We start from the raw sequence: 24,991 nt of genomic DNA, 5'->3' as shown, positions 1-24,991 counted from the left end.
TCGCTGGATACACCCCGGGATGCTTTGCCACCTCCCTCCCTCCCTCCCCACTTATCTCTCTCACTCTCTCCGTCACCATGGATACGAGGCCACTCCCCCCTCCCGCCCCCCCCACCCGCTGGGAACCAAACCCCTCCCCACAGGGATATTGCGTGGGAGGGACAGCGCGCAACACCGCCTACCGCCCAACCCGAAGACCTTCCCCCTCTGTTGCTGCCGCTGGTGGCCTACGACTACAATCAGCCGTCTCCTTGCAACGGACCCCGCACCCGCCCCCCCTGCCCTCTCTCCGCGGGGAGCGGCACGGCACCTGTAACTCCTTCCCCCTGCCTCCGTACGACGAGAAAACCATAAAGAATCGCGCCAAAGAACGTTTTTCTTACGTGGATGCGAGGACATTAAACCTTAGGGACGCGGAAGCATGCAATACATATGTATATCGTCTGCAGACTGGGATCAACAAGCGCAGTTAAAATAAATAAAATAGGAATACACCTTGGAGTGAACACAGAGTGCCACACCGCTTCAACAACGGCAAGTTTTTAGAACTACTCCAGGGTTGTAATTTTAAAGCATTATCAAAGAGACGAGTGAAACCAGAGGCCACTACAATTCCAGGATATCCCGATATCAACTATAAAAGAAAAGAAATATCTTAAGTCCTGGTTACACGGTGCATTAACCCGTACGGGTTAATGTATGAATGCGTGTCTGTTTGCATGTCTGAATTCATGGACGTTTGCGTGAACGAGGAGCATGAATGAGCGGTTACACGGTACATGCGTTCGCACAAGTTTTCACACATTTTCTCTTATCGCGAGGCGTTTAGTTTTTGTTCATTCCCTTTACAGTGCGCAAAACTTAAATTTGTAAACAGTATCATTAGGTAGGAAGCAGACGATACCTACCAGAAAAGAATTCCCTTTTCGTTGTTTCCTGTAGGACCGGGAAATTTCACATACTGGTAATATATTTGCGCTGACGTGTAAACAGTGGTGTTTATTGTAGTTGCCGAAGTTGTTTCATTTCGTGCCAGTAATATTTATTTATATTTAATATTTTTCGTTATCTCTCGCTTATTGTTATATCTCAATAGTACTCTGTTTGTTTCAAACCGTTATCAAAGTTAATACTTAGGCTGAAAAATTGTAGACGCATCTTGTTTTTTAGCCGTGTTTACTAGACATTTTTCTGTCATCTGTTTCACTGACGAGTGTAGGTGATGTATGAGAGTAGATATTTTTAATACTTTGTTCTACTTTTGTCCGGGACGGTTAATAAAGTTAAGAAGATATTTGCTGTTGATGGAAAAGATGTTGGTTTAGAGGTCTGGTCGATTTATGAATTTGCTAATGTGAGTCGTCTTTTAGTGGTGGGCCAGTGCATTCCCACCTCGGACGTATAAAAGGTAGAATTGCCGTTAATTCGTATGATGTAAATTATGTTTAAATGTATTCTATTAGTCGTATGATAGCCGTTGTATTTCACAAATGCCGTGTTGAAACCTATGTTATAACCTCATCGATTGTTTTGTTCCGGCATAATACAACCAATAAGATACCATAGGCATAAACTTGGTATGTCCGGCATACATGCAGGGATAATCTATATGATTATTAGTGTAGACACTAATGGTGAGTTTGTGGTAGGATTCAAGCACTCAACGATACAGTATAAATACGCGTTAAGAGTTACTGAATAACCCTGCAGCCCTGCAGATAACAACTATTTGTGTCGCTTCCTTTGTTTCCCAACAGGTGGCTCTGTTATCAACTTTGCGATTGCATGAACGAAATTAGAACAGGTTCCATTTTCCGTTCACGCGTTCATGCATTTGTACATTTTGGGGTGGTTACACGGTGAATTTTTCCGTTCATTCTCGCGTTCAAACATTTAGACATTAACCCGTTCGGGTTAATGCACCGTGTAACCAGGCCTTTAAGGAACGGGTTGGAATAGGAATTATTCTTTCCCACGGTCATTTATGGACTCATTAAGTCAACAAAGTAGAATACAATGTTGCTGCCATCCTATAAATCCAAAGCGTCATTTTACGTTAAGATTATCCAATTTTTAGTTACACATTTATTATTGTAAACACTACGCACCTCATGAATAATGAGGCTACTTGCGGAGCAGAAGTATGTAGGTGTTGATGTCGATTTAGAGAGCAATGGAGTACACTTTTGAGATAAAAGCGGTTGCCATATTTTATGAGCGCCATATTTTACACAAATAATCCACTCTCTTGAGTAAAATGATTATTTTGAGCTTAGATGGGACCCGCGATCTTTCTCGGCTTCGGCACTTTTCAGCCATTCCGTCAGTGACTAAGCCTCTTCACAATAAATTTCGCTGTTCGGGGTGAGTTTTGCACGCAGATCTGATTGTGAGCCTCGGTGGCGGTCATAACGCCTAACGAAATATTCACTCGGGTTAAGCTTGTCTTGAAAGAGGAGGGCGATCGCGAGAAGAGCAAACGATTCCCAAATGCGATCTTCCTCAAACCAACGATAAAAACGTCGTCTTCCGGGCAGCCTTGCCGACATCGCTCAGGATCAGCACATCATCGGTATATTCTAAAAATCAGGTTCCAAGATCTAATATGGCAATCAAAATTTTAGAGCAAAAAGGAATTTTATTCAATGATACACTCATCGCGGTGTTTCGATATATATACCCTCCTCCTTCACCTAGGTGGTCTCTGATTGGTCCGGGATTTTTCCTCCTTCCTCGTCCTATTTAACGCCAGGTTCCAAGCGCTACTTAGCTGCAGTCCTCGATCTCTATTGATATTGTTGGGGTGAAGACGGATCTCCACGGCTTCTTTAGTTATACGGTCCCAATAGCCCCGTGTTCTTCGAGTTGGGCAGTTTCTTCCCAGTGGATATTGTGATTTTCCTGGACACAGTGTTCAGCAATGGCCGATTTTTCAAACTGTCCGAGTCGGAGGTGGCGTCGATGCTCCTTCACCCTCGTCTCAATGGTCCTCTCCGTCTCTCCAATATACACTTTACCACATTCGCATGGAATGCGGTAAATGCCGGCTGTCTTGAGACTATTAGGGTCCTTAGCTCGTACTAACTGATCCCGGAGTTTGCCAGGAGGAAGGTGAATGCTACGAATATTGTGTTTAGCAAGAATTGACAACGGATACAGCCAATTCCAAGTCCATAGGGCCCTTAAAAGGGCCTTTAGACAAGACAAAGGAGACAAACAAAACGAAGAACGGCCTCCAGCATCAAAAGCCATCCTGCCTTACGTCTCTACGGTCTCGGGGAAGATAGCAAGGATTCTTGCTAAACACAATATTCGTAGCATTCACCTTCCTCCTGGCAAACTCCAGGATCAGTTAGTACGAGCTAAGGACCCTAATAGTCTCAAGACAGCCGGCATTTACCGCATTCCATGCGAATGTGGTAAAGTGTATATTGGAGAGGACCATTGAGACGAGGGTGAAGGAGCATCGACGCCACCTCCGACTCGGACAGTTTGAAAAATCGGCCATTGCTGAACACTGTGTCCAGGAAAATCACAATATCCACTGGGAAGAAACTGCCCAACTCGAAGAACACGGGGCTATTGGGACCGTATAACTAAAGAAGCCGTGGAGATCCGTCTTCACCCCAACAATATCAATAGAGATCGAGGACTGCAGCTAAGTAGCGCTTGGAACCTGGCATTAAATAGGACGAGGAAGGAGGAAAAATCCCGGACCAATCAGAGACCACCTAGGTGAAGGAGGAGGGTATATATATCGAAACACCGCGACAACGGCATCATCAGCCCTGAGGATGTTGGGAAAGTCTCCCAACGAAACGTCGGCCTACACCATGCAGACCCTGACCCGGTTGGAAACCCGAGAAGCTTTCATCCCGTCCAAGTGTTGGTCCCCACACCCATCTCGAAGAGATCCCTCGTCCAACAGTTGGATCCCACAGCCAACTCGATGGAAAGGGCGACTAATATCGCTTCTGCGTCAATCATCGCCATAGCGACGGTGTTCGGGCCGGAACAGCCTTATGCCTTCTTTTCTTCCATTTTAATTTCCCTCTTTTCTTCTTTTTCCCGCCTGCCTTGGTTTTTTTGTTTTGTGCCGTACTTTTTTGCCTAAAGAGGGCTTGAGCAGCACCGGAAGAACGGTGCTGGCCTGCGGCACCGGTATTCATTCATTCGCTTGGGTCCGGGCGAAGACGACAGCTTTCGTTCGCCTGAGTTCAAGGCGAAGAGCGTTTATCTCGTCGAAGCTCTGACGAGAATCAAGTGGTGGACGGACGCATGGGGTGGAGAGTTCGGGCGGAAGCCAAGGTAAGGCGGGATTCCCTTCCTTATTTTCTTCCACCCCTGTCATTTCTTCCTTTCACTGTATTTAAATTTTGGTTTCCAGTCCCTCATTTCTCTTTTCTTATTATTTTCGTCGTAAATGTAAGGCTAGTTCCGGCCCTGCATGCATTGCATTTCGGGCGGAGCACAACGGCCCCGTGACGCGACATTTTTTGGTGCCGAAACCCGGGACAGATTTGGAAATCATTAGGCTTTATTTTATTTTATTTTAATTTATTTAGTGCGTTTAGTGCAATCATGCCAGAAAGTGAAATAACCACGAGACAGAATTTCGAATCGCGTCTATCCCTTCTGCGATTCAAACGGGACCAGTTCAAAGCCACTCTTTCGGTCGCGTATGATTTGGCACGTCAGTTGAGTGAATACCAGGGGCGAGTCAGGGAGCATCCTAATTTTGGCGTATTTTCTGCCAGGTGTTCTAGTCTAAAGGAGGTTTATCGTGGTTTTTTAGATGAAAATTTGGCAATTTTTGAGCACTGCAATAATTGCAATCGCGCGGACGTGTATAAGATAGATTCCATTTTGGCAAAGGAGTTCGAGGAGAAGTATTATTTTATTTTGTCTGTTTCTGATGGATTGAGGGCGTCCACGAGCGATGTGGACGGGGAAGCCCCTGTGCAATCCCAAAAATGTAAACTCCCAGCCATTGATGTTCCGAAGTTTTCGGGGTTGTTTTCTGAATGGCCCGCTTTTCGCGATATATTTAAATCGGTGGTGCATTACCGGAATGATATATCCGCCATTGAAAAATTTTCTTATCTTAAATCTTCTCTCCAAGGTAAGGCATTGGCAATAATTGCCTCTGTACCTTTTGGCGAAGCTCATTATCCATCCGCCTGGAGAGAATTAAACGATTTTTATGATAATCCTCGCATTCTTGGATTTTCATTTTTGGACAAAATGTTGTTTCCAGAAATTTCTAATAATCAAGCAGAGTTACAACAATTCGTGACAACGTTTGCAGAAATGTATGCGGCTTTAGGGACCCTGAATATTCCAGATTTGGGAGAATTTATTTTATTCCGCTTAGCCGCTCGAGTTTTGAATTCTGAGATATTATCCCAGTTTGAAGGATCGCTGAGTGGAAACATGTTCCCTTCTGTAACAAATCTAATTGATTTTGTAAAGAAAAGAGTTAAAATTCTGCAAACATCAAGTGGATCGGTTTCTAAATTTACCTCCACGAATTCTCGAGGTAGATTTAAATTTTCTCTGCCAGTTTCAGCCAATGAAGCCTCTTCAAGGATGTCTAATTATTCAGAGAAACGTGATAATTGCCCATTGTGTTCTTCTTTGCATCCTTTATTTAAATGTCCACGTTACATTGAAATGAGTTGTAATCAACGTTCAACCTTTGTGCGGTCAAAAGGGCTGTGTCTCAATTGCCTAAGGCCGGGTCATTGGGCTCCCAAGTGTCAAGCAAGAGGTATGCGCTGTCAAAGATGTAAACGCTATCACCACACGTCTTTACATAATTCTGCCGAAGACGGGAACACAGTCGGCGCGAAGGACGCAGGAAAGGTTTCCACCGGATTGCGTGACGATAGTCAAGAGGGTATTTCTTTGTCAAAAACATCTACCACCTCATCCATACCCCCTGCTATCATATCGTCATGCACTCGGAGTGATCGGCAGCATTCGACTATTCTAGGCACAGCGGTTGTCTTGATTCAGGCTAGTAATGGGGCGTGGGAGCGTATCAGAGTTCTAATAGATCCGGGCTCGCAGTTATCCATTATTTCGTCCTCGGCGGTAAGGCGATTATCTTTGCCCATCTCCGCTTACGAGGGCGAGCTATTTGGCTTAGCGCATGTTCCCCTGCAGCAACCCAACGGTCAGGTTTTATGCTCTTTATCTCCAAGACATACGTCATCCCCCGTATTGACCACGAGGTCGGTTGTAGTATCGGAGGTCTTAAATGAACTTCCAACAACTCCTATCCCACTCTATCTTTTCAAAAAATTTGCACATTTGCGTCTCGCAGATCCCGAGTTCGATAGACCGGCCCCCGTAGAAATGTTATTGGGCATGGATTTATTTCCTAGGATTCTTCTTGGTGGGCGGAAATCATTGTCTTACGCAAATGTGATAGCTATGAATTCTGTGTTCGGTTGGGTTATAATGGGAAGTTATCCAACCATTGCCCCCCAGAATCCTTCTCAGGTACTTTCGCTGGCTATTGGTAAGAGGGAGACACTTCTTCTCAATCAACTGAAAAGGTTTTGGGAAGTGGAAGAAGTGGAGGTCGAAATTCTACCGAGACCTGAAGACGTGCAATGCGAAGTAGGGTTTCAAAATACGCATCGTCGTATGTCTGACGGTAGATATCAAGTTATGTTGCCATTTAAGGCATGTCCTCCCACTCTGGGAGATTCTCATGGATATGCTATCACGCGCTGGATGAACACGGAGCGCAGATTGTCAAGGAACTCGCGTTTAAAAGGCGAGTACCATAAATTCATGAGCGAGTACGAGTCGCTGGGACATATGTCCAGGTCTACGAGTCCCGGATCGTATTATCTGCCCCATCATGCCGTGTTTAAGGATGCTTCTCAGTGCGGTCAAATACGTGTTGTTTTCGATGCCTCGGCGAAGACATCACTCGGTAATTCACTAAATGACGTCTTAGAAACTGGTCCCAGACTTCAAAAGGACATTTTTGACCTTTTAATTGGATTTAGGACGCATAAGGTCGCGTTTATTACCGACATTGTGAAAATATATCGACAAATATCGTTACATCCCGACCATCGCACCTATCAACACGTTGTCTTCCGAGAGGATCCATCGTCCTCATTATTGGATTATGAATTGAATACGGTGACCTACGGAGTTGTTTCTTCACCTTTTCTAGCGATCAGAACTCTACATCAGCTCGCCAGTGATGAAGGACAAAATTTCCCGTTAGCCTCAAAGGTGCTTCTTCATGACACATATGTTGATGATATCGTCACGGGAGCGAGCTCGATTGCAGAGGCACTAAATTTGCAAAAGCAATTAATTTCCTTGCTTTTATCAGGAGGCTTTTCTCTTGGAAAATGGGCAAGCAATGCTCCGGAATTGTTAAGTCATATTCCCGAGGAGAAACGGGTATCAATTTTAAATTTTGATTCGAGCGATGTTTGCCTTTTAAAAGTTTTGGGAATGTATTGGTCACCAAAATCCGATACTTTTTCCTATCATGTCAATTTTGATACGGTGGTCAATTCAAAAAGAAAGCTGCTTTCGAACATTGCCAGAATTTTTGACCCGATTGGGGCTTTGTCTCCCGTAACTTTATGGGCTAAAGTTTTGATGCAATCCCTGTGGAATGAAAAATTATCTTGGGATGATTCCCTTCCAGAAGTCATTAAGAATCAATGGGATAATTTTGTCTCGCAGAGTCAGTTGTTGCAGCAGATAAAGTTTCCTCGATATATATTTCCACGGTCTTCTTCAGAGGCGCAACTGATCGGATTCTGTGATGCATCGGAGTGCGGCTACGGTGCGGTGGTGTATATAAGAACGATCGCAGAATCAGAAATTAATGTTCATCTAGTTGCAGCTAAAAGTAAAGTTGCTCCCTTGAAAACTTTATCTATTCCAAGGCTTGAGTTAATGGGAGCGTATTTATTATCTAAGCTTCTATCCCGTTTGTCATCTTTATTGGACAAAAGACTTCAGATCCTCAAAATATATGCCTGGACCGATTCTCAGATTGTGTTGGTGTGGTTGCGAATGTCACCTCATTTATTAAAGACCTTTGTTGCTAACAGAATCACTAACATTACGGCTTCAATTCCCAGTTCTTCGTGGAGACATATTGAATCATCCAACAATCCAGCGGATTGTGTTTCGAGGGGAATGATGCCAAATCAGTTGCTGCTATGTGACTTATATTGGTCAGGTCCGGAATTTCTAAAGGAGGATGAATCAAAGTGGCCATCTATACCTTCGGAAAGTAAATATGCAAATGATCTACCGGAGGTTAAGATTCAAGCGCAATGGGCAGGGGACATCCAAGATGAAAAGGGATGTTCATGTCATTGGATGAAGGCGTACTCCTGCTACTTGAAATTAATACGAACAGTTGTATTTGTGCGTAGATTTATCTCTGGTTGTAAGGAAGTGCAGCGACCATCCAATCTTCTTATTTTGGAATCTGAATGGACCGAATCTCTTAACCTCATCATAAAACTGGTTCAGAAATGTCATTTCAAGGATGTCCTCCATTCTATTTCTAGAAACAAGTGTCTTCATTCTACTTTTGCTCGTCTATCTCCTATTATAGATGATCAAGGGATCCTCAGGGTGGGCGGCAGGCTCATTAATTCCGCATTGCCTCAATCACAAAAACAACCTGTTTTGTTGCCTAAAGAGAGTCATCTCTCTAGATTGATTGTGCAACATTATCACTTTGCATCTCTGCACGGGGGACCTCGAATGGTAGAGGCATTAATAGTCAGAAAATTTTGGATTATATCTGGTAGAGCACTTGTGAGATCGGATGTAAGATTTTCTTTTTTTTTCCTCGCTAGTCGCGCGTTAGTTTCGTTTTTAACATTCTTATTCCTTCTAATTCCCTATCCACGGCCTAACCTGAGTCCTGTAGTAAGTCTTCCAGATGGGCCTCTGGAAGTGAAGCTATAGTATCCCAAACCCAACTCTTAGGATAGGACTTAGAACGCAGCTTATTTCAGTTTTCGTTATAAAGAGGTGAATTTTTGCTAAATTCAGGTGGGCGGTATGTTCGGGCCGGAACAGCCTTATGCCTTCTTTTCTTCCATTTGAATTTCCCTCTTTTCTTCTTTTTCCCGCCTGCCTTGGTTTTTTTGTTTTGTGCCGTACTTTTTTGCCTAAAGAGGGCTTGAGCAGCACCGGAAGAACGGTGCTGGCCTGCGGCACCGGTATTCATTCATTCGCTTGGGTCCGGGCGAAGACGACAGCTTTCGTTCGCCTGAGTTCAAGGCGAAGAGCGTTTATCTCGTCGAAGCTCTGACGAGAATCAAGTGGTGGACGGACGCATGGGGTGGAGAGTTCGGGCGGAAGCCAAGGTAAGGCGGGATTCCCTTCCTTATTTTCTTCCACCCCTGTCATTTCTTCCTTTCACTGTATTTAAATTTTGGTTTCCAGTCCCTCATTTCTCTTTTCTTATTATTTTCGTCGTAAATGTAAGGCTAGTTCCGGCCCTGCATGCATTGCATTTCGGGCGGAGCACAACGGCCCCGTGACGCGACAGACGGACTCCCAAACAGTTCTTATTATAAACAACTCGTAAGTGCACACGTTTGGCGCGCTTGGAGGTAAGTAAATGGGTTTTAAGTTTCCTCTTGCAAGTGAGAAAATATTGCCATTCAATTCCAATTTTAATACTTCTTTTTATACTCTTAGAGCACTTAAAGACGAGATGATAACCGATATGGATAACCGAGCTAAGGATTTTCTTGATGCTTGGGGCCTGAACTGTCTCGTGGAAAAATTTACCGGTGAGTTTGGCTATCGTGTTTCGTTTTTATGCGGAACTCTTATATTATTTCACCGTTCAAGATTTTATCTTTTGGGTTGATGTTATCCTTAGGTAGGATATTGTATTTTTTAAACCTTACGTTTCCTCGAAAATAACTCCGGTCAATTTTCGATGACTACCCGTATGAATTACGCATTTCGTTTCTAATAAAACGAATGCATTTTAACTTAATTAATGTGTACCACAGTATCATTAGTTCTGAATGAAATGTTTGTATTCTCATTTAATCCATTGACGAAAAGTTTCAAGTAGTTTTCCATTAGATTTCAATTTCAATTGGATTGAATTGCAGGTTCATGCACACCGGATAACCTGAGTTCCACTGTACAAAGAGAAATGCAGATACTTATGCACTAATTATGCGAACGACTCTACCCTAAATGTATATAATATCAAAGTGTAATATCAGACACTAGCTTCTTCCAGAGACCTCTTTATTCATTTCATATCACAATTTCTTATTCTCCTCTCCTTCCTTCCAGCTCATATGTAAATGGCTTCCCTCTCAACAATTCCCTCTCTCGTTTCAACAACTCCAATAGAGTATGTGCACTCGGGAGGAATACGACTGAAATGCAGTTTATTCGATAAAGTGTATCGTAAATATCATTACTTTCGATTAACAGCATTAATTGTTGCTTAGTTGGTTTAATAATTACTATTTAATATGCATTGTTTTCGCAACGATATTAGGCAGACGAAAACGCTCATCTATTGGCTCCTCGGTATGTGACGTCATTCTGGTCTATCTCATCAGCGTGCAAGGTGTTTATCGTGTTATGATCGTGTTTATGATTCAATAAACTACGTGTGCATTGGAAAAAGTTGGTGGATCTGATCTGTGTAATGGGAAATACGTTTAAGTGCTTATCGTGGAATCAGGTTTCGTGAGGGTTTCTTCAAATAATATCCCGAAGGTGGATGCTTCAATGATTGACCGTGCTGATTATGTTGGACTATACCTACATGCCTCGGCTCGAAGTTTTAATGTTGAACTGGAGCTTTTTTGTTGTCTTGTCTCATTCATAATAAAGAGAAATGGACGAAAAACCTCATCGGAAATTAGGTCTAACATAAGTGAATTAAGTAAGATTGTTTACACTAGGTAATTGGCCAAAAGTTTGTTAGCACGATTCGAGGGTTTACGGAAGGAAAAGTGCCGGTAGGTAGATAACTATCGATATTTGTATTATTGTCATTTCAAATACCGATCATAATTTAATTTACCTATTTAACTATTTTCTATTCTATTATTATTTAACCTACTGACCCGCGAAAAATAATTTTTCATGTTCAGTTATGGCCCGTGGTGACTGGATGAATATCCATGGTTAATTATTAAACTGCCGTTACTGAGCTGGGTTCTTCTTCTTCTGGGCTATTTAAGGTTTTAAACGTAAGCACAAATAACTGAAGTTACATTTTGGTCCAGTTTAAGCAGTAATCTGATCTTAATTTCTAAAAAAAAGCACTTTCAGTCGACGTATTTGTTCTTTCGTGGAATTAATGTATTCAAAAGCAGAGTTCTGATTATCTCAATGTTTCTACAAGTTATTTTCAGTTCGCTAACATAGATATGTCAGTCAGATGTACATTTTCTTGGTTGAGGTGTATGAATAGCATTTGTGAGGTATGTCTAAAAATTGGTTATTGAAAACTTGGTCCGGATGAATGACGGAAATCTCTCGGGCTGGAAATCAAATGTTTGATAGTTAGATCAGACGATTACTTTTCATTCATTCGGTTTCAATATGCTTCTCGAAGCATTTGTTAGCACAATTTAATAATTGGTTCATTTTATATTTCTTCACAGCATAAGTTTATTGGTTTTCAAGGTACAAGTGTCTTCTTATGACCGGTTGTGCTATCCATTAAGCGAGGAATCCCTGCGCGCGGTGCATTTCCAAAAAGTAGTCCCGACTTGTGATACGTAATAATGAGCTTATTTCACATTCGATTTAGAAAATATTAGCATCACTGTGTTTGGAATTAAATGACAAACATTTTGAATACCCAAACTATCACTTTTTATCGAAAATTAATTTTCCGTTTTTTAGTTAGTAGTACGGGTACACTTACTAAGTTAGTTACTAATTAGTGACTTAGTTTTCACGAATTAAGTCGTACTATTTTCAAGGATCATCACTGTTTAAGTGTCTCTTAATTTTAATGTCACTATAAATCTGCAAACGAACGCAAATGCGAGAACCGAGGCGTAAGAAATACGATTAGGTAGTTCGAGGTAGAAAAGTTGATAGTCTTGTCGTCAGCGTAACCGAGAAACAAATGAATTAAAAGATGTAGATGATGGCATGTACACACTTTAAATCTAGTTCATAAGGCATTCCATGGCTTCTTTCCAAACTCAGTATACGCTGTAGAGGGGCTCACCCTAAAGAACAAGGAATGTCTGAGAACACGTCGAACAAAATGACGTCACAGCCTTGAGAATATGGCCGACTGGTGTTTCAGCGCATCATTAATTTTGCAAATTTTAATAATTAATATCTCGCTTAAAAAGTACCTCTCTATTCTCAGACTCGGAATTTAGCCTAATTGAGGTGTAAATTCTTTTTTAAGATCACTTCCCAAAAATGTGCACATACTCTATTGGCAACAATCCAAATATAAACATCAAATAAATAATAGGAATCAAAACATAAACATAATATCAAACGTTACAATGCGTATGAACTGCAATATAGAGCTGTGTATCACGAAATTTAGAACTCAAATCGAGGATATATAGACCTATATACTATGGTATCCATATTACAAGGTGTAACATACCACAGAATTTTTAAATAATTTTTCTCCTGATCTAGCTATTCTTGATGTTTACATGTCAAGAAGTTACGGCTGATTTATGTACTGTATAAATAGCTTAAGTTATGAGTAGAAAGTAGCTTCCTTTTCATTTAAAACGTTGGTAACTAATTGCAAAAGAGTATAACCAATAAACATAAAGGCTAGTTTAATTATGTAAATATTTTATATATTTATTTCAGTTCCTTAGTGGAAGATTGTGAGGTGTTGATGGACACTGTGAACTTATAGGAAAATTCCTTGTGAGTTTGTGTCAGTTTGCCTTGAGGTGCCTTGGGTGAAAAGGAAGTTCACTCGTTACCGAAGTGGAAAATGTGTTGCAGTTGGTTTCGACGATTTCAGCCTTCCTGAATTTGGAAAAGTGGACAGAATAATTTCCAACGAAAATGATTGAGTGTTTCGTCTACAAAGCTCTGCACACCTTGGATTTCGACAATTTTTTTATGTTTACGAAGTTCTTGAAACCAGCATAGTAAACTACATCAATGTTGAAAACTTAATATCTTTTCAGCCTGTAATTTATGTGAGAATGCCGGACTATTGCAGCAGAATTGTATGCAGCCTTCAGATATTGTGTAACAAAATGTTTCACCTGAAAATTTGATTCTTTTTAAAAAGTTGCCTCATTTTTTAATATATACGTTTTATTAAAGACCACTGCTTTCTTATATCATTTAACCTATTTGCATTATTTATGGCATTCAATTCCTCATGATAGTGATTCGAGGTGAGTAAGTCTTCAAGGTAACAAGTTGCAGTAAAAATTATGAACCCCAAAATTTACTCTAAGTAAACATTTTATTTTTAAAAAGTGCATTTTCTGACTCTAATGTTCGTCGGAAGTGGCGGAATTAGTACCACGAAAGGATATTATAATGTTACTTTCAAATGGTGGCACTATTAATAATATGAAATATTACCCATTCATTAAACGCTTCGGTAACAATTTCGCAAGGTTGAGGCATCCAATATAGATGGACGTAAGACCCAACGACGCTGACTGTGGTATCCAACTATCTACATCTATCTATCTACAAATTACCCTGCGAGCCACCTCTAGGGTGTTTGGCAGGGGGTGATCAATCACCAGCATGCAGCATGCATTTGGACTCCCACATGCACACCACACCGTCCAAGAAACGTCCCGTATAATGACAAACTATACTACTATATGCTGTTAGAAATAGAATATAGAATAGAAATTCAGAAACATGCAGTAAGTTTTACATAGAACACGCAGTTAAAGGCAGTTGAATCTGTGAAATATCTAGGGGTTAGACTCAATAATGATCTATCGTGGAATAAACATATTCGAGAAATAACGATTTGGTTGTCACAACCATTTCTCACCCAGCCATTTAAAATGGCTCCCTCATCCAACTAACTGGATGGGGCCATAGCAACCATTTAAATTGGATGTGGGATCCAACTATTGGATACAACAGCCAATTTTTTCTTTCAGTGTATGCTTACCAAATAATGATTCCCCACATACAATGACAAACTCAAACAACACGCCCAATTTTGAGACAAATAATGCTGCTTTTATGTATCGCAAAAGCATTCCTTGCAATTATAACTTTATAGATATGAGTAATTTTAAATCAATTTTTAATCGTAGCAGTAATTAATCGTGTTGAGAACTCTGGAAATTTTGGTACAATACGAATGAAAAATAATGAAAGGAGAGGTAAGTAACCGGAAGCATATTATTGCAGTCCATAGTTATACTTAATAATTGAAATACCATACATCATTAACTACATTTGAATCAATCAATCTGATATCTTTAAGTGATTAGTTGTTAAATATTTTGATAAAATGCTGTCACAGATAATTTTTTCATTGAAATTTAATTTTAAAAAATACCACACAATAGAGAAAGCTGATAATATGAACTATTCGAGGGCTCTTCAAATTCTGCTGCAGGCAAAATCGAGGAAAGTAATGCAAAGTTAGTCGCTCTTCTATATAAACGGAGCTCTCTCTCTCTCTTTTCTGTAAATATTTCATTTAGGATTAAAAAGCTTACGGGTACAATTACGAGCGATTCGGAATTTTGGTGTGTTTGAATCACTCGTAAAAATTTCACTCGTAAAAACCCTTCGTAATTATCTGACTCGGTAGCCATCGGTCGAGATGATTACGAAGGATTGACTACGATGGATACCAAGTAAACAATATGGCGGACTTCATGATGTTAATGTACGCACATGAGAATTTTGATGCCGAGGATTTAATTGATGAGAGAACACAGCGTAATTTCAGGAGAAGAGGAGTCGCCTTTGAACTGAGTGAAAAGGAATACAGAAGCCTTTTTCGCCTCAATGAACGCTGAACGCAAAATCTGATTGACGCCATACATCTCCGAAGCTTCACGGACATCAGCTGTAAGTTATGTAAACAAAGTAAGTACACATGTTTCATGTATGAATATTTATTTTTTTATTCATAGAAATTTTACAGCGATTTCTGCTGGTGATCCAACGTTAAATAAGATTTGAAACGCGAAGAAGTCTAACTTTATTACCGCTGATCATGACATTAATTTTAAATCGGTGTATTTGAATTTGCCCCCAAAACAAATACACCGATGCGCGCAAAGCGCGTACAATGTAAATACGTTCACTCGTTGTTTTCTCAACATTTTCATTTCTGCAGGGAGGGTTATGTGGTGGAGAGTCAACTTCTGGTTGTTGAGAAGCAAATTATGCCTTGCTGGAATGATTATTTACTCAAACTCGATAAGTGCAATTGAATTGTTTTACCGCTCATCCTAAATAATTCGTTTAAAAGTGTTTTAACAGTGCTAATGTCCTTCCGTTACCGTATTTCGCTATTCTAGGATAAGTTTATTCATTGTTCTTCAAGTTAGGCTTTGAACTTCCGTATGAGAACGGTAGTTTTGCGAAAAGTATCCTCGGTCATTAGTTTCTTTTGACCGGACGTTGATTACTATAGTTTTATTGTGTTACTAATTCCGAGCATTGGTATCTTGTATTTAATTGTGTAATATGGGCGTCATTACATATTAGCTTATATCTAACTTAAAATAGCTGAATATATAACCATGAAAATACATTAAGGTTGTTTCTCACTCGCGCATGTAACCGTGTGTATCGATAACTGTTCAACTTTGCCTCAAGATAAACATTCATTTCATTACAGGTATTGGCTACTCTTACCTTCAATGCTGTTGGACAATAAGTGCCATACATAGCTTATGATGCATATATGAACATGGAGAGAAGCTTTTTGTGCCGGGGTGTGGAAGAGGTGACAAAAACTATAAATGACTATCTCTTTAACAATGGGTGACCGTGGACCATAGCCAAAATTCAATATCATAGCGCTGGCGTAGGTATATTCTAACTTGGTTTAAAAATTTATGAACGTCCGTGAATAGTGAACGCAGTAGACTGAATGCTATATTTCTTAGGCAAGTATGTATGCGTCATGCATTAAGTGGTTGGTTTTTACTGGTTATATGTGATGTATGTTTTCCCTTTGAAAATCAGAGTAATAGATGGAACTCACATTGCCATGGTGGCATCTCTAAAAAAATCATGTAGTGTTAAAGGAAAGGGATTATTTAAATTATAACATATATCATTTGATTAGTATGCAAGTGGTGAGTTCATGTGATTTAATAATATTTTATTTTGAAGCAACTAGGGGCAATTACTTTTTAGAAATATACATTGTAACTCATTACCTGCTGAATGATATTTTAAGTGCCTAATGAGCTTCTTACATTGACTTACCCAACTGGTTTTCCGAAATAGAATATAATTATTATATATCCATGATTATACAAATTGAAACCATGCATATCTGCTAAGATCTATAGCAATAGATCCTCAAATAGCTATGAATAGCCTTAGGAATGGGAGGCATGTTAGGATAAGATTATTTTGACTCATCTTACCTTGCTTTGATTTTAATGGTTTCTGTTCAATTTTTTAATCTTAAGGATTTGATATGTTGCTTTTCTGTTACTGTTGTATTTTTAATTTTTCAGATTAACTCAACCAGATTCTCCCAGGTTCAAATTTGGGTGAGGCTTATGGAGAACCCCTACTAAATCGTAACATTTAAAATACTAATCCAAAGGACGCTGTTCAGTGGTTGTTTGGTTGACGAATTATTTCAATGGAAATACTCTGGTGTGCATTTTTCTCAGAATACCAATCTTTGTATAAATAATAATTCTTAGATCTACCAGGAAGTCTACCATCAGTATAGGCCTGGTTACATGATACATTAACATGCACAAGTTAATGCTTAAATGATTGAATGCGCGAATGAACATGAAAATGCACTGCATAAGCACCAAACTTGTGTGAACGCAGGAACAGAAAATAGAACCTGTTGTAATGTGGTTCATGCATTTGTTTATGTCCTGTTCCAGTCCACCAAAATCGTTCATGATTTCACGCATTAACTAAGTGTTTATGTACTGTGTAACCAGGCCTTCAGATTGCAGGATAAACCGCTTGACTCCTTGGTGACTTTTTATCACAACAAGCTTGGTATGTACCTTGTTTCACTTGACCCATCATCAAATCTTTCAACATCTAAAACTAATCCAAATAGTTGAATCAATTTTTAGGGTTCTCCAACAAACATTGGTGTTCAATACCAACAGTTTAGATGTCCAAGCCACTTTTTCTCTTGAAATGTGCTGAAACATTTTTTTTGCCCTCTTCATACTGAGCCTCCCAAGGCACACTCACTGTACAATAAGCAGGAGTCTGAATGACAGTCTTTCATGTGTGGTCAAGGTTTATTCTTACTATAGTTAATATTAGTGGGTGTAACTCGGTGGAAATGCTTTATCTACATCTACATCTACAAATTACCCTGCGAGCCACCTCTAGGGTGTTTGGCAGGGGGTGATCAATCACCAGCATGCAGCATGCATTTGGACTCCCACATGCACAACACACCGTCCAAGAAACGTCCCGTATAATAACAAACTATACTACTATATGCTGTTAGAAATAGAATATAGAATAGAAATTCAGAAACATGCAGTAAGTTTTACATAGGTTAGTAGGCTACACTACAAGTCATGCAATCTATTTACGCGTTCTATTGCTGCCGTTATAATCTCTTATTGATCGTGGAAAAAATGACATTCGAAATCTGTCTGTTCTGCAATCTATCTCTCTTATTTTTTTTATATGATCTGATCTTCCGTAGTACGTTGGCGTCCGCAAGATATGGTTAACTTCGTCAGAAAAGACACTGCTCTTGAATTTATCTAAAAGGTTTAGTCTATTTTTCAATCTACGGTCCGACAGAGATTCCCATCCGAGTTTATCTAAGAGGTCAGTTACACTAACAAGACAATCGTAACGACCTTTCACATACCTGGCAGCTCTTCTTTGCACGCGTTCTAACTCTGTTATTAAGCCTTTTTCATGAGGGTCCCAAACACTGGCAGCGTATTCCAAATGTGGTCTAACGAGGGAAAAGTAGCTAATTTCTCTCACTTTGTCGTCGCACTTTCCTAATATTCTTTTAACAAAACCCAATTTATGAATAGCTTGACCGGTTATTTCTCGAATATGTTTATTCCACGATAGATCATTATTGAGTCTAACCCCTAGATATTTCACGGATTCAACTACCTTTAACTGCGTGCCCCGAATGACATAGTTACGCTGTAGGGAGTTATTCTTCTTCCAGAAATTCATTACGACGCATTTTTCCAAATTTAATTCTAACTGCCAAACATCGCACCAAGCTTGGATAGCAGCAAGGTCATTCGTTAGTTCATCTATATCTTTGCTGGAACGAATTTCTCTGTAAACTACAGCGTCGTCTGCAAATAATCGTAACTTACTCTGCACTACTTCGCCAATGTCGTTTATATAAAGAAGGAATAGGAGTGGGCCAATGACACTACCCTGAGGAACGCCAGAAGTCACTCTAACCTCATTGGAGACTGCACCGTCTAATACTACTCTTTGGACGCGGTTGCTCAAAAATTCTCTAATCCAGGAAATGACATCTTCGTCTAGACCATAAGATTTCAGTTTTATTATTAACTTTCCGTGGGGTACTTTATCAAATGCCTTTTTGAAATCAAGAAAAATCGCGTCTACTGGAATGTTGTCTTCCCCGGAGACTAAAATATCGTGGGCGAAAAGCGCTAACTGAGTTTCGCACGATCTGCTTTTCCTGAATCCATGTTGATTTCCCATTAATAAGTTTTGCGCGTCTAGGTGTTTCATTACCGAGCTGACTACGATGTGTTCAAGGACTTTGCAAGAGATGGACGTTAAAGATATCGGCCTGTAATTAGATGGCTGTTCCTTGTCTCCACTTTTAAATATAGGCGTTACATTAGCGATTTTCCAGTCATTAGGTACTTCGTGTTGCTTGATGGATTTACTGAATATTAACTGCAAGTAGGGGGCAAGTTCTGAGGCTAGTTCTTTATATACGCGAGAAGGGATTTCGTCTGGACCAGGTGATTTATTTGGACTAAGCGATTTCAATATATTTTCTATTCCGAGCGTACTAATGTCAATAGCTGGCATTTTATGTATACAGGTATTGTCGTCGGTCTCGGGTGAGTTTTCGGAAGGCTCCGTGAACACGCTCTTAAAGTAGGAATTTAATACATTGGCTTTATCGTAACTGCTTGTCAACACATCTCCATTGTCGTTTCTCAGCGAACATACGGTAGATCGTTTACCTTGAACTTCCCTAGCATATGACCAAAATGCTTTTGGGTTATCCTGTAACTGCTCTACTAGTGTTTTTCTTTTAAAATTCGTGAACGCATTCCTCAACGCTTCCTTCGTGGCGGCTTTAGTCATCCTATATTTTTTAATTATTAGCTCGCGTTCATTAGCGGATAAATCCGTGCTGACTTATTTCATTTTAGCATGACACGCTCTCTGTCGCCTCAATGATTTTCTCACTTCCGCGTCGTACCATCTCGGTTCGCTGCCTTCTTTTACTATTTTACTAGGGATGTAGCTATTTATTCCCGAAGTTACGAGCGAAAGAAAAGCTTTCCAAGTATTCTCTACATTTAACTTTAATACTGATTCTTGAAACTCGGGGAAAGCACTTTTCATATGACTCTTAAACCCATCAAAATTAGCTCTTTTAAATATGAAAACTTTACGCTCTTTTTTAAAGTTTACAGCGGTATTTAGAGAAAACTTTGCAGTTACTACCCTATGGTCACTTATTCCTTCGACAGTGCCAACGTTTATTACCTGATGTGGTATATTTGTCGCTAATAAATCAAGAATATTTTCTCCTCTGTTTTGGTGCGGATGCTATTTGAAACAATGAATTAGATGTGAAAGTGTGTAATAAAGCCTCGCAGATCACTTTATCCCTCCCACCAGGAATGAAGCTATAAGTCTCCCAATCTATAGAAGGTACGTTGAAATCTCCACCCACAATCAAGTTTCTTTCAGGATACTTGGATGCTACGCTGTTTATTTGATTTTGAAAATCCAACATTGACGTTATATCTGAGTTAGGTGGTCTGTAATACGAACATAATAAAATAGTTTTGAATTTTGGACATTTAATTAAACACCACACAGATTCAACGCTGGTCTCAGTTACGGTTATCGCTTGGCTGACGATTGAATTCTTTACAGCTATAAAAACTCCGCCCAACTCGATTAATTCTATCTTTCCGATAAACAGTGAACGATTTTGGGAAGATCTCATTGTCTGAATCATCTTCTGTTAGCCAACTTTCTGTTCCAAAAATGACGTTACACTTCGTACTATGAATTAAATGGTGGAATTCGGGAATCTTATTTCTTAAACTACGGCAATTAACCACAGCCACGATTAAAACTTCGGAAGTAGTAATATTGCGATTCGGGAATAATTCTGATTTGCTTTTGTCGAATAGACTATTCACATGCTCTATACCGCTGATAAATGGAAATGCATGTCTTATTGGCACACTATCAAAATGACTTGAGCCTTGACTGCCTTTGAACGTGTTGCTCGACTGACGATTCTCGTGATTAAATGTAATACCTGAAACGCTGATTTTTCTCTCTACTTCTCTATTCTCATTTCTGGAAGAATCTTTGTCTGTGAAAAGTTTTGAACTTACCCCTTTATTTTTCAACCCACTAATATATCTACACTCTGCCCTACTCTCTACTCTAAAAAAGACCTACAGTGCTCAAATATGCTACTCGCTACACGACTAGCCGACTCGGCCGTGTAATGGACTCCCGAACGGTTCAGAGGGATCCGACACGATCGGATTGCCGGCCTAAGGTCCACGAAGGAGGCTCCGATGTCCGTGCAGAAACGACGCAGCCTCTGGTTTATGCCTTCCACTCGGCTCCAAACCAGAGAACCACGATCGATCCTCGGGACAAGACTACAAATCGAAAGCTCAATGCCGACTCCAATGGTCCCACCCACCTGCTTCACTTCGGAATTCAGATCCCGGAGGGAATCTAGAATTTCCTCAGATCCACGGAAGGTGGCATCATTGACGCCGACATGAGCCACGACCCGCAGTCTGGAGCACTTCGTGCCCCGTACCGCCGCACCAACCGCCTGCGTCACCTGAGGAACACCGCCACCAGGGATGCACCATGACGTTACACGGTCGCTTACACCCTCGCGGTCTGCCCTCTCCCGTAACGGGACCATCACACGACGGACATTGCTACTCCCTAACACTATGATCCCCCCCTTCCCACTCTGACGCCCCTTCCTAGGTGCCGGTTTCGGGGTAGGAGTAGGCACGTCAGGCACCTCGGAGTTTCCATCCGACAGCAACTGGTACCTGTTCGAGACGGGGACGGGATTTGCCTCAGCATCCCCCAAACCCCGTCTTAGAGTGACACTACCACCGTCCCTCCGAGACACGACCCTCCAAAACTCAGATTTACGGGGTGACGTGACCCCGTCATCGAGAGATGGACCTCGAGGAAGGCTCTCGATCGACCAGCCGCTATTTGCAATCGGGCGAACCCGTGCAGCCCCTGTGGCACGGCGACCTTTCGAAGAACCACCCCTCGGACCATTCCCCTCAGCGGTATCAGCCACCCTTTCAAACTGGGCCCGAAGTTCCCGCACCATCGTCTCCAACGCGGTAATGCGGTCTCCGAGAGCCTCACATTCACCGGCGTTTTCAACTCCGGCAACGGGTGACCTATTCGAAGGCATCCTATCACTATCGCAACTTTGGATTTCAGAAAAGCTTACCTGACGGGAGATACGCTTAATAGATATTTGAGAGAGTAAAACAAACCGATAAACTTACTAGCTTGTCTCTTTTTAATAGATATTTACGCTTAATAGATATTTGAGAGAGAGTAAAACAAACCGATAAACTTACTAACTTGTCTCTTTTTAAACGTAAATAAGGGAATGTAGTTACCTGGATATGGATTAAGTCGATTAATGGGTTTAAAATTAGAAAACTATATAGTTCCAAAGAAGACTAATTAACGAAATTAAGATATAACTTAACGTGGGACAAATAGATTAACGATAATAATCAACAAGAGAGCAAAGACGAAACTAACTAGCTAAAATATAAATTCCCCGCAATATGATCCCCACGAAAGAGCAAAGCTATAAAAAGGGTGATAGACTAACAAAAATGTATAAATAAGGGTAAATAAGTAATAAAAGTACTAACAACAATATATAAATACGCGTAAATAGACTTTAAATAAATAAGTATAAATAGACTTTGGATAAATAAGTAAAAAAGAGTATATGAGTCCTTGAGATAAAAGTGTGATCAGTTGCAATGCGTTTGGTGAAAGTATATCCTAACACATGAAAAACGCTAACAAGGCAAAAATATCAAAACCGCACTCGAAAATGCAATGGAAAATAACTGAAGAAGAAAAAGGTCAACCTCCTACCCTCTAAATAGTCACTCGAGTTTACCGAAAGTGGAAGAAACGGATTAGCAAAAGGGATTGATAGCAGGGGGGGAGGTGTGCCTAGCTCTTCAAGGACGCAGGTGTTGTTTTGAGAGGGCTAGGAGTGAAGGGGTGAGTCAATGACTAACAACAAGAGGGACGGAAGAAACTACCTGTGTTTCAAGGGGAGATATGTGCTAAAATGACCACTACTGGAGAACGGAACGAGAGTTTTCAAGATCACAATGAGAGTGCTGCGCTACGAAAATTACAATAAAAATCCTAACAGTCAAAATAGACCTCAAAACAACGGTAAAACAAATAATATATGAAGAGCTTTATAACAGTAAAAAATATATTAAAACAATATGTATATATATCGTTAGCCTATAATAAGAATTAAGAGTTAGGATTACACACCTGATGTAAAAGAAAGAGGGCAACTATCACAAAATTACTTAAATAATATTAAGACACTATTCCGATAGAAAAATTAAATCTAAAGCAGCCAAATATATATTCTACTTAACGACCGTAACACCAGATTAGTAAAGGCGCAGCGACACAAATAAAGATAACGTGCAAATAACTATCATAAGATATGAAGGAATAAAAACTTTACTGATTCCACATGATGATTAATTGTGTCTGACCATGGTTTTGTTACAGTGTAACATGTTCAAGGTGAGACCTTTAAAATGGTAAGCTGCAATGAGACCATGGTAGACAATTAATCACCATATGATAAAAGCAATGTTTTTACTCCTTCAACTGCTACCTTTCTTACTATTCCTCAGCTTATACCATTTCTGCTTCATTTTCTATTTGGTTTCCCTCCTTAGGTGTAGGTATGTCCACAATGGTATGCAGCGGAGATTACTTTCTGCCAATGAGAATGGAATTACTCATTAATTTGATGATTGCTTGCATTATTTGTCTTTTATGAAAGTGATTAATGAGGATCATAGGTTTTCCATCCATAATGGTTGTTGATACTCAATATTCAATAATAAATCCATTATGGCCTACAAAATTTTATATTTCTATGATATGCTGTACTTTCTCAACTTCACATTAATGTGATCCATGAATGTGATGTATACCAACACCTTATATAACGTTATTTCTATTGCAGTACATCAACGATACTATGTGTTGTTCTTTTCTTTGAAAATAAAGACAATTCAAAGCCAAGATGTATGTTAATGATGCTATTTTTTATATAACCTTGACCTTGTATAAGATAAATTTAAATGTTCACCTATAATAGTGACAAACCTAATGGATTAGAATAGCATTAATTTTATAACAGTATCTTTTAGAAACCAAGATGAGTCGTAGATTGAGCCAATAGGATTAAGCGAGAGGCTAATTAGAATATTTTTGAATAGGAGAGTAAATTTTTTGTAACAATTACATATATTGTGTTTCTTACCCTATTTAATTACAAGAAATTAGAATTGGGCATGAATTATATATGCACTGCATTAAGAATATTCTTGCAGGTCTAATTGCATACTAAACCCCTACGTAGATCAAACTCTATTTTATCTTTTTCACATCTTAAACCTCCCTCCATTCCTATTCACCTTCTACTTTTCTTTTCATTACTGGAATTTTTTTATCTTGAACTTTGAAAAAATGGGCATTTCTCTCATTGCTCCTATCTTCCAGCATTAATTTTTGTCCTAGGCATAATTTAAGTTGATTAAAATGTGCAGGGGGATAGAAACATGTATGAGTGTTAGGTTATGGAAAGTGGATTCAGCACAGAAGTAGTAATTCTTATGGCACAGAATAACTTTCAATGAAAAACAATAGGCTGGAAAGTTCACACAAACACTAAATTAGAGCTCAGAGCTAATTTCAGGCTAAAATCTAAAACCCCAAGAGGAAATGGCCACATACGTTGGGCCATTTTGTTGCACATACTATGTAGTAGCACATACAAGGTGTATAAGCTATTCCTCTTGGGATATTATGCAAGACTTGCTTTAGAGTCGCCCGCCTCGTCTTGAGAATTGAAACAATGGTGCTTGGTGTGGTAGTTTGATTTGAGGAGGAAGTGAGTGAGCTTGAGTGGGGATTAGAAATTAAGAGGGTCTGAATAATTATGGAAAGTGGATTAGAAGTGGAAATAAGTGTTGAAACACTCTTAGGGCCGGTTTTATAATGTCTGGTTAAACCTCACGTTAAGTTGACGTGGAGATTACGGTAACGTGGAGATTAACGAGAGGTTGTGTTTTATAAAGCAAATCCTACCGCCGGTTGGCTGATGGGAACTTTAACGAGAGGAAAGCGCAGCTACTGTAATTCTCATACCAACAATTGATCGCGAAAAGTGAAACAGACGAAAGTCAAAATTGAAAAAAATCGAGTTGGAGAGTGGTGAAAGAATTGTTTACGTTTGTTTTGAAGTGAT

General features: G+C 39.9%; 1 protein-coding gene and 1 long non-coding RNA gene across 5 annotated transcripts in view; one reads left to right on the top strand and one right to left on the bottom strand.

The window, feature by feature from the left end:
- The window catches only part of LOC124154514, a 270,506-nt gene that overhangs the window by 124,985 nt on the left and 120,530 nt on the right, over positions 1-24,991 (bottom strand). The gene's annotated exons all lie outside the window — the stretch shown is intronic.
- On the top strand, positions 9,572-13,354 carry LOC124154576. Its single transcript, XR_006863964.1, has 3 exons — positions 9,572-9,626; positions 9,715-9,809; positions 12,859-13,354. It is a non-coding gene; the product is annotated as an uncharacterized LOC124154576 (long non-coding RNA).

The sequence above is a fragment of the Ischnura elegans genome, chromosome 1 (assembly GCF_921293095.1).
Source record: "Ischnura elegans chromosome 1, ioIscEleg1.1, whole genome shotgun sequence".
Classification (NCBI taxonomy): Eukaryota; Metazoa; Arthropoda; class Insecta; order Odonata; family Coenagrionidae; genus Ischnura; species Ischnura elegans.
The sequence above is the reverse complement of the archived record's forward strand: the minus strand, read 5'-3'. Positions and strand labels throughout refer to the sequence as shown.